Here is a 9,019-nt window from a genome sequence, read left to right as displayed (position 1 = left end):
ATTCGAGGAACGTCGCGTCCATGCAATCTGGAGCTAACTGGAGATCCTTGGAGAAATCTCGAGGATGAGGGAACTAGCTCCGTCCATCACGGAGCCGCGAGAAAAAATGGAATCTCGGCTCCAGACCGAATTCGGAAGGGCCCACATACGTCTAGAAATCCAGGTGGACGCGTGAGCCCTAAGGGCGAATCGAGTTCGAAATTGACGAGGATCTCCGAGATGGTGGGAGGAGCCTCACTCGCGGTGTCGTTCTTCCAGAACCAACTTATCGGTTCCTCGAGCTCCAACTTGCGGGATCGTCATCGTTGCTCGATCGATCCAGCAGCGAGCTCTTTATTTTGAATGTCCCCATCCGAGCGGTGTATTCTGGATCGTCGCGCTCCAATTGTTCATTCCCTCGGTCATCCGGGTGTTCTCCACTGGCTTGCGTGTCGGTCTAACCGCGATGAAATGGCGGTCCGCCGATCCCGGAGGAGCATCGTCAGAAGTGTCTAATTAACACCATTGCAAGTAGATGAGATCGAGCATGCGTGGGTAGAATATTAGAAGCAGTTCCGCCCCGGGCCAGAGCCACCACGGGAGGCACGAAGGGCGCTTCGGCACTTTCCATTTCCAACATGAGTGAATGTCAACGGGTCTGGCACAAATCGATGATTTTCATGGTGTTGGCATTGACGACAACGCGGCGACTTCTGAAACGGTGTGTCTATTCGAGACTCGCTCTGGTTTCCCTCATTCGTCCGAGACAAAACTCCAGGCACGGCGCTGCGCTGGTCTGCTCTTTGCTACGGGTACTCGCCACCGAAAAGGAGGCATTGTCGAGTGAATCTCGCGAGGCTCAGAAAAACATGGATATTATTCATGCACACTCTTTGAGCGTGCGCCCATTATCGTCTCTGGTCGGCGTTGACGGGCTCGTTGCTCGCGTGTGTTCAGACTTGCAGGTCTGTGGGACATTTTGCTCCGACGGGCAGAATCAACGGCTAATCCGCCGCGAGGATCGGAGCGAGTCGAGGGCTCGGTTCCTGCAACGCGACGCCCGACCGTGCCTCCCAGCTCACCTCTCATGAGTCCATACGAACTAGCTCGATCGCCGCTATATTGCTGGGCTTTACGATATTCGCGGATGAGCGAGGAGAAATATATTGAAAACACATTAACTTGAAACTTCGGATCGAGTCATCGATCGAGCGGGCGAACCGAATATCTCCACCTCAGAAGAGCATCATTGTCTCGAAATTCAATTTTATTATTCTTCTTGGTTTTACGGCCGGCGTCAGCCTGACAGCGGACCACCACCGTAATCACGGAGAGATGCAAAGAAGGCATTTCTCGGGACAAGAAGTCGGTGCCTTACTAACAACGACGGAGATTCCGCCGACAGCCAGCGATGCTCGTTCATAGTTTGGAATTTTGCGCGACTCTGCGATTTCGAGGCCGAGGGGTAAGGAAGACTCTTGGGGAAATTGTACTATGCACTCGAATAGACTTGGAGAAGCGGTCGATCATTCGCTCGGTGAAAATTCAACTTCGAAAATCTGAGCGGAACACGAGGATAGGGCGGGAGAATTTTCGGTGAACGATCGAATGATCGAACGAGCAAACGAGTGAACGCACAGACGGACGTGCCGGAGCGAGTCGCATTTAGTGGTCGACCCGACGGCTTCACATCCGTCAAGTTATGTGCGTCGTGTCGAACCACTGGCCGTGCTCAGAAAAGGAGGGGGCTACACCAGAAACATCACACAAGTGACAAAGACTTCGCCGTGAGAAAAAAAGCTGCTTGCCCATTCCGACAGGAGAGATCGCCTACCGACGATGAAGTCAAGCTGACAGCGACGTGACGAGGGCATATCGCGAGACAAAACCAGAGTGAAACACACATCATACAACAGACGGATACAGCGACGCTTTACTCAAATCGATGATATCTGAGTCCTGATGATGTCGTTCTAGGAATCTGATGCTCCTCTCTGGGCTTTTTTCTTCGCAGCTCCATGTATCCGGCTTCGATCATCCCCGGTCGATCGCTCATGAACTCGTCGGCGCTACTCAAGGGGTCGCCGAATCACTCAAGGCATCGATTAATTTCCCCATCGGGTCTCGCTGATAGATCGATGATTCGCATGGGATGCCGTGGGTGGAAGAGATCGTACCGTATCTCGTTAATGGGCCGCCAAGTTGAGACGGAAAACTCACGAAGTTCTCCAGTGCCCGCGAATCGAGTCGCAAAGCAGCGAGTCGAAAGAACCGACGCGAAAGCTCTAACTCATTCTCGCATCGTTCGAAACCTCGAAGAGTGAATGAACGAAGCTTCCGAGAATCTAAGACCAGGCACCTTCTCCCTGGATTCATCGAGCTCGTGCTCAGCGAGAGGGAGATTTTTCCCTCGGTCAGCCGAGGTCTGCGACATTGACGCCGAGGGCTAGTGTCGATCCCTCGTCGACGTACACCATTCTCACGTACATGGTTCGAATGGTGTCGTACACCGTCGGATATCACGAGCTGAATGAATTATCATACTTGAAGCCTCCGGAAATTTCGGAAGGCCTCTGGATCTACGTCATTCGACGTCCTCAGACACCTTCGTGCCGCCGGAGGGTCTCACCTCGAGCCCTGCTTCCACCACCGGCAGCATCCCCCGCCGGCGGTGCCAACGTTAACATCGGCGATGGCAAGGACCGTTTCCCTTAAACTCTGGGCACATTCAGTTGTGCAATCGTTGCCATCGTGACAACCACCATCCAGTCTTCGGTGGCGCGTCTAGCTGTCGCTTCTGCTCGATCATATCTGGGCGAGATTTACAATGTAGCGAAATTCTTCAAATTCTACGACTCGTCTGTGGACGAAAATAAGCACTGCCATCAGACTGCGACATCTCAGCTGGAGTTCGCGATTCGCCAGTCTTAGGTCTTTACGGCTTCTTCCCCTGCTCGGCCTAACTGCTCGCAGAGAGGCAATAGCGCAGAAAACAAAAAGCGGCAGCCACCGGCCCAGACGAAATTCCCTCAACTAGGAAAACGCCTGGGCCCCGTATCAAGCATTCAGTCTGCTCGAGTAGGCAGACGGGCGGGCGGACAGACGATCGATTGATCGCTAGATCGACGGTCGTACGTTCGGTGGTCTACTCGTTTGTCGGCGTAGAGGGATTCCTCCCGGTTCCCGGAACGCTATCGAGAACGGTAAAGCTCCTCTCGATGACGAGCTAAGTCCCGCGAAAAGTCCGGGACGTTTCAATCGAACGACAAATGGAGTGATCTACAGATCAGCTCGGGGGTCGCTTCTGAGTGAGAGTTCAGCCGACACATTGTTCTCACCTGCTGGGTGAACATGCCAAGCATGAAGGCAAGCGGCAAGGACTGAAAGAGTCGAATGCGGCGCTCTCGCCGCATAAGTCAAGCGCGAAGTGTCGGCTGTTCGACGTCGGTCGTTGTTACAATCTCGTCGCCATAGCCGCCGTCTAACAATTCATTTCCTTCGCGCATTACGCACACATCGAACAACATGCCGCGATCAACGCCCGCCGACGACGTGGAAGACGGCTGACTGGCTGGCAAGCGACGCTGACGACTGACCGAGCGTTTGATTGACGGGGGGCTGACTATCATGGAGACGTTAGACGCTGAGCCGACAACAATTTGAGTGTTCCTCCAGCCGCACTCCGAAGACGAATCCTCGTGCGGAAGTCCTCCGCCGCTAGAAATTCTGCTCTTTGCGTCGGAGCTCTCGGTTTTTGGGACGGCGTTTCTGTCTTCCGCTGTCAGTGGTACCGTCGTGGAAACGAACTATACCCGTGGAAGTATCGCGCTTTCGGCACCGTGCTTGAAGGAATATCCCAATGATCTTTTTCGAGATTAATGTCGATCTTCTGCTCCGGAAGATGAGCAAGCAGAAAAATTGCGAATTTCCCAAACCGACGTCAGTATCGATCTCCAATCTCCGAGAGATTCCCCTCCGAGAAGGCGGGGAAATTCTATGGCAGAACATGAGTCTACGTCGAGCATCTGACGGTTCGATGCGTTTCCTTTCCACCATCTTCCATCAACTCGATATGGCCGGGACATTTTTGACGGACCGATCAACGCCGTTCTGGATTCCTTCGCCGGCAATTAGTCCCGCGTACGTCGGACGAAGGCTCAGTAGCTGAAACAGCTGCTGGCGATCAAACCCACGTTGGAACACCTTGCCGGTCGGTAGAAAAAGGCTCGAGGCGAAAGACGACTCATCAACGGCTCCGACAGCTCGAAACAGTGGCTTAATCGAGTGCATTCGTATCGTACGAGAAATTCCGAATTCGAACGAGGTCTCAATCAGAGCTGTCTGTGGCGGACACGCCAGAACTTGCTCGAAGTTGACGAGATGACTGTTATCTTTAGAGCTGCGAAGTTCAGGCACTAAAAAGTCGAAGAAAAGGCAGGCAGAGAGGCACCCAAAAACACCGGAATAGGCACTGGAACTGGGCAAGATAGGCATAAAAGGCAGGTGTTTTGCCGTCTAAATCACTTCGATTGGCTCCGATTCGGTGATCCCCACCCCGGTTTAGAGCTCTATCCAGTTTACGGAATCTTACAACGCCATCCGGGGGAAGAATTCCGTTCAGTGTTATCGCGCAACCACGTCCTGAACTCTCGAACACCATGATTTTTCTAAGCACGCACCTTCCGACCGAGGGGTGTATCCGGATCAGCAGTGACAGGACTCAAGGACTCTGTCCGAGAACAACCTTTCTGTTATAACCGTCTTGGTTATAGGGAATGGGACTTCGTCATTGGCGAACTATGAACGACGATGTCTCTATGACAATCGTCTCTCCTTTTATTAGAGTCGCGGACCTATCACCTCCCCCCTTAAGCAGCGAAGAGATTAGTTTAGAGGTTTCTGAAGAATCTCTCTGATAGAGATGTGGACGGTCCGGATTCATCTTCTTGAACAACCGGTACATCCTCGATGGTAGCATCCTTGGAACATCCTCCGGAGGCTGGTTCGGAAGCTCGTTCTTCGATCGATTCATCGGAGCCGACGGGACTGCTCACTGTCTCGGAATCGATCTCCGAAGCTCCTTCCGTTGGTGTAACGCTGGGAGTCGGAGCTAGCCGCCGAGTAGATCGAGCCATGGCCCTCAACAGGAACTGATTACTCGGGAAATCCGAGTTTCCTGAGTTGACCAGAGGAGTGTCGGGCGCCGGCGACGCGGTAACGCCGCGTGCTCGCAGTTGGTTGACGTGACGCGTCCATACCTTATCCTCAACTGCTACATCGTACAGGACATTTCCCTTGCGTCGGATAATCACATCCGGGCACCAGGTAGTCTTGCCCTTGGCCCGGAAATCCTTGACCATGACTGGGTCTCGCGGTTTGAAGACTCGCAAGCGGTTACGCTTCTTTCGAGGAGGCGTTGGTTCCAGGATTTCCGCCTTTGTGATCGCGACGTCGATGTCCGGTTTGAGGAGGGTCAGCTCGGTTCGAATGTTCCGGCTTAGAAACAACTCCGCAGGCGTTCGACCACAGGGGAGCGGTGTGCACCTGTAAGACTGTAGCATCCGGCAGAGCGATGACGACCTTTCTTCCTCCCTCCGAAGTTTACGGAAAGTTCTCTTGAAGATGTCTACGTATTTTTCTGCCCTGCCGTTCGATTGTGGATGCGCTACGGGTGAAGTCAGATGAAGGATTCCTCGGGTTTCACAGAATACTTTGAAATCTTCCGACGTGAATTGGGATCCGTTATCCGTGACTAGCGTACGAGGGTTCCCGAATTGTGCGAAGAGCGTGCACAATTTCTCCAGCGTTGTTTTCGTGGTCGCCGTTTTCAACTCGAAAATTTCAGGCCAGTTCGAGTATGCGTCGACCACTATCAGGAACATCGACCCTTCTAAGGGACCTGCGAAGTCGGCATGTAGACGGTCCCAAGGTTTTGTAGCAGCCTCCCAAGGGTGTGGCGCAGCTTTTTCCGGGTCTCTATTGAATTCCAGACATGCCGTACAGCCTTCGATCATATTTTCGATTTCAGCATCGATCCTTGGCCAATATACATAACTACGAGCGAGGCGTTTCATCCTTGAAACCCCTGGGTGTCCGGCATGTAGTGTTTTCAGGACTTGTTCCCGGAGAGGGTCCGGAACCACGATCCGTTCATCGGCTTATAGGCACCCCTGCACGATAGAGAGTGACTCTCTTCGTTTGAAGAATGGCCATAGGGAGCTCTTGCGGTCGACCTTCTTCGGCCAACTGCCTTGGACGTGTGTCAGGACTTCCTGAAGGAGCCTGTCTTCTTTTGTTAGCTTCTGAATTTGCTTGTGAGTGACTGGTACGGTCTTGAGGCAATCTGAGAGTACAGCTGCGACATCAGCTTCGATCGTTCCGATGACTACATCTTCAGACACCTTATCACTCCGTTGCTGTGCGATCAAGCTGGACAGTCCGTCAGCTTGTCCGAACTTGGTTGTCTGTCGGTACTCGATCGTGAAATCATAACCAATGAGCATCGTAGCCCACCTTTGAAGTCGGTTCGCAGTGTAAACCGGAATTCCTGTCTTGCTGCCGAAGATCGCAAGTAGTGGTCTATGGTCCGTCAGTAATAAGAAGTGTCGACCATAGATATACTTATGAAACTTCTTGCATGCGAAGATCAATGCCAGGGCTTCTTTCTCGATCTGAGAATAATTTTTCTCTGCTTTTGTCAACGAGCGGCACGCATGGAAAATAGCTTTCTCAGATCCGTCGGGAACCTGTGAGACAATACGGCTCCGATTCCGTAGTTGCTCGCGTCGGCCGCCACGATCAGCGGAAGCTCTGGGTTGTAGTGTGTTAGGAAGAAATCTGATTGTAAAAGACCCTTCAGTTTCTCGAATGAACTTGCTCTCTTTCTTCAGAAGGTTATCCAGAGGGGCTCGTAGGTCTCGCATCGCCGGCATAAAGGCGGAGGAGTACGTGATCATGCCAAGTAGAGCCCGGAGTTCGCTCACGTTGGTCGGCGCCGACATTTTGACGATAGCCTCGATCTTTTCCTTGTCGGGCTTCCTGCCCTCTTTACTCACGATCTGCCCGAGAAACTTTACCTCGGTTTGCAGGAAAGAACATTTCTCGAGTCGTACTCGGAGTCCATACTCTTCGATACGTTCGAAAAGTCGGTGTAGTGATTCGTTATGTTCTTGTATAGACTTCCCTGTCACGATGATGTCATCCTAGTACGCGGCTGTCCTTGGTAGACCGGTGATCATTGCGTCTATTATTTGCTGAAACGTGGCTGGGGCAGTTTTGACTCCGAACGGTAGGCGGTTGTAGGCGAACAACCCCTTCGGTGTATTAATGCATAGCATCTTCCTGCATTCTTCCGTCACCTCGATCTGTAGATACGCCTCAGCTAGATCGATATTTGAGAAGTAAACACCTCCGTTCAGTTTTGTGTAGATATCCTCCGCTGTCGGTAACGGATGGTGATGATCCTGTAGTGTGTCGTTCAGGCCAGTGCTGTAATCAGCAGATAATCTGATGTCCCCCGACTCCTTCTTGACCACAACTACAGGTGCAGCGAATTCGGAGTGAGATACTGGAGATATGTATAACTCCATTCTCGACTAAGCGGTCGAGTTCAGCTTCGAGTTTCGGTAAGCTCGCGTATGGGACGGGTCGACTTTTGCGAAAAAGAGGTGTAGCGCCTTCCTTCATGCGGAGCGAGGCTTTTGCTTGCGTACACCTGCCCAGGCCTGTAGCGAAGACCTGTGGGAACTTTTCTTTGAGCTTTTTCGTCAGTTTGTCCGTCTCCATATTCAAGTCTCGTGTTTCGACTCGGTGTATCGTGGTTGTTTTCCCGTTAAGGATTTGCCAGAGACGTTCGTTCTTCCTCAACCACTCGCAACCCAGGAGGCGGTAGGGGTGGTTGACAACGAAGCATCGACCATCGGACTCTTTGCCGTCCAATGAAAATTTACATGGGAAGTATCCCCGGCAATCCAACAACCCTTCGTTAGCTGCTCTCATCTTCTCTTCGTACTTGTGTAATCGGGGCTTGCCGAGAGCATTCCAGTCGGTCAGACTGATCAAGGTTACGTCCGCTCCGGTGTCCATTCGCATATGGAAGTTCTCTCCATTGATCTTGACGTCCTTGTAGATTTGTTCGTTGGAGGTGGTATCGAAACCGTGAACGTTGATGACGGGAACTCTTTTGTTATGCTTTCCAGTGTAACTCTTCTTGTTGTGTCTCTTGTTCGGAGACCCCTTTCTGTTGTTTTTCAAGAAACACACGGCCTCGATGTGGCCCTTCTTCCCGCAAGTGCCGCAATCTTGGTTCTTGAATGGGCATGAATCCCTGAAATGCATGTTCCCACAGCCACGGCATGGGTGTGGTGGTTTTTCTGTAGAAATCTTGTTCACTACAGTGGAGTTCGCTCCTTCAATCGCTTTGGAGGTGCTCTGTAATCTCGTGAAGTTCTTCACGTGTTGGTGAAGTTCCTTCTGGGTACACTCAGGGTGTTCCTCTACGTATTGTAGTGCCAGTTCTCTCACATCATTGAAATGGCTCTCGTGAAGGCCACAGATCCAAACAAGGCACTTCATTATTTGATCGCTCGTGACCGTAGACATTTCTGAGAGTTCGTAGCGTTGGTTCACCAAGCCGGTGTAGTCATCGAATGTGTTCTCGCTCGAATCGGTACACGTCGTTCGTAGGAATAGGTACCTTCGGGAGAACCGGGATCCGCGATGGCCGAATAACTCTTTGAGTGTTGAGATATTGGAGATATGCATAATCCCTAGGCAGGATGTGTGCGTCTAATTTCCTGAAGCTGGTTTGGTCAAGCTTCTGTACAATCAGGCGAACTTTCGCTTTCTCGTCCAGTCCTGCTCCTTCGGTATCCAATACGTTTGCGTATCTCTTGTACCACAATTCAAAAGTGAGGCCTGCATCGGGGTTGTATTCGAACGTGGTCAGTCGATCGTGTAAGGATTTCATGATCGTAGTCTTGGGGTCACATCTAGTGTCTCCCGTGTCCCTCGGCGCTTGGAGTCTAGCCAGCACTCTTGT

At 51.9% G+C, this 9,019-nt stretch overlaps 1 pseudogene; it reads right to left on the bottom strand.

The window, feature by feature from the left end:
• Nucleotides 1-4,868: 4,868 nt before the first annotated feature.
• On the bottom strand, nucleotides 4,869-8,070 carry LOC100903538 (uncharacterized protein K02A2.6-like; annotated as a pseudogene).
• Between the last annotated feature and the right edge of the window lie 949 nt (nucleotides 8,071-9,019).

The sequence above is a fragment of the Galendromus occidentalis genome, unplaced genomic scaffold (assembly GCF_000255335.2).
Source record: "Galendromus occidentalis unplaced genomic scaffold, Mocc_1.1 scf7180000076375, whole genome shotgun sequence".
Lineage (NCBI taxonomy): Eukaryota > Metazoa > Arthropoda > Arachnida > Mesostigmata > Phytoseiidae > Galendromus > Galendromus occidentalis.
Note: the sequence above shows the minus strand (reverse complement) of the source record. Positions and strands in the feature narration are given on the sequence as shown.